Consider the following 2203-nt stretch of genomic DNA (forward strand, 5'->3'; position numbering starts at 1 on the left):
CGATTCTGAAATCGCTACACACTGCCATCTCTGACAACCGCTTCTCAGATACCATTTCACAATACCCTACCCCGAAGGAAAATAAAAAAACCATAACACCGACAAACCTTAATACGTTCAAACACGAAAGACGACACCACATCACAAATGAAAATTCTACCACGCTCAAAAATATCAAGTCTCGTTACTCCATCAACCAAATCCTGAATTTGCCTTTCCTCCATTGGAATTAAATGCCGAACCTCTAAACCATGCACTGAGAAATCCTTCTTTCGAGTCATTCACTGCCTTGACGCGTAAATAAACACCCTACCATTACACCAACACTGTGTGATAAAAATGCATGAACATCATAGCAATCTGTGCATGGCCTCAAAACCATAGAAAATACAGATACTGAGCTGAAATGATAGAATATCCTTCCGCAAGGCGACGATAATAGCCTGCCCAAATATGCAGGGAAAAACATCCTACACCACTACAACTCCTCGATGCCCAATTGATAACAAGCGGTTCACATCGCATAAGATTGAGTAGGAAGGGAATAAAGGCATAAGCCTCAAAGGAATCAAATCACACGATGAGGAATCAAGAAGGGAAGTGCTCCAAACAGCCCTATAGCCTCTCGAAGATAAGTACAGATGTCTCCGTACCGATCTGCAAGACTCTACTAGACTTGTTCATGACTCGTGAGACCAAGTGAATCTAGAGCTCTGATACCAAGCTGTTACAACCCAAAATCCACTATAGGTCGTGATGGCGCCTAGCGCCGCCGTAAGGCAAGCCAACGGTGATTGATAACTTAATTACTCATTTTTATTACTGTTGAAATCCAAATTTCCATTAATTAAATAGTATGAAATAGAATTTACAGGGTGAAATGATAATAATTATGTGAACTACCATACTAAACATCCAGTAGAAACTCCCAAAAATCCGGTGTCACAAGTGCATGAGCTCAACTAGGAAATATAATAACATACAACATCTGTCTGGAATACAAGTTAGATAGGAGAATATAAATAACGCTGATGGATACTCTGTATGTTGCGAATCGTAATATAGAATACAACTCACCGTAAAGTCCCCGCAATAGTTGCAGTTCGACGCCCAAAAGACCACCAGAAATGTAAACCTGCAGAATAAGTGCGGAAGTGTAGTATGAGTACGTAAACCAATGCGTACCCAGTAAGTATCTAGCCTAACCCCAGAGAAGTAGTGACGAGGGGTCGACATCAACACTTACTAGTGGTCCAATAAATCATGTACAGTAAGAAGTAAACAAGTGTGAGGAAGAGTAAATAAACGGTATAAACCAATATAAATACGAGGTGCAATCCTCCTCTGAACGGTAAATTCAAGCTCTCAACTAGCAGTTACCTCCTCAACCGGAGTATATATAAATTGGACCTTACCAGATAGGTCATCACAACTCAAATCGGGAAAACATGCGGATATGCTCGTTTCTTGTCAAATATTACGCACGACGGTGCTGAGGCGAACGACCCGTTCCACAAGAGTGTTTTACAGAAATGCCGCAGCGAACGGCTCGATCCCATCATAATGTGTGCACTGCCGAGGGTCGAACAACACGAACCATAGATGCATCTATTATACTACCGAGGCGAATGACCCGCTCATATAAAAGTGTGGTATATAATCCTGCTGATGCGAACAACCCGATGCCATTAGAATAAGAAGCTTTAACGGGTCCTTGACCCCACTCATGAATAAATGTTTGATTTATGAATTTTTAAGGAAAACTTTTCGATGAAAACGTATAGCGCTGGAGAAATCGTAAGGGAAGTACAATTTCTACGGTTGAACAAGCAGCTTGTCAAGTATCTAAAATAACGAGTCCATTACTTTACGCGAGTTTAGTCTTAGGTCATAATGCGAATTGAAGCAATTGAACAGGCAAGAATAACACAAATAATACAATTAAAGCATGGCGTGAGTCTAAGTCTACCTGGACATAATGAGGAATTCTAGCATACACACGGACACTTGTCAGCTCATACGTGCGTAGCTACCACTACATGTAGAACATAACACGTATACCACCTACGGGGTAATTTCCCCCTTATAAGGTTAAACAGGAGACTTACCTCGCTTCGGAATCCGATAACCACCTTCAACGCCTTTCTAACACCTCAAACCGATGCCAAACGATCCAAAACTAATCAAAAAACGTGCAAGTCAT

Source organism: Nicotiana attenuata, unplaced genomic scaffold, assembly GCF_001879085.1.
Source record: "Nicotiana attenuata strain UT unplaced genomic scaffold, NIATTr2, whole genome shotgun sequence".
NCBI lineage: Eukaryota > Viridiplantae > Streptophyta > Magnoliopsida > Solanales > Solanaceae > Nicotiana > Nicotiana attenuata.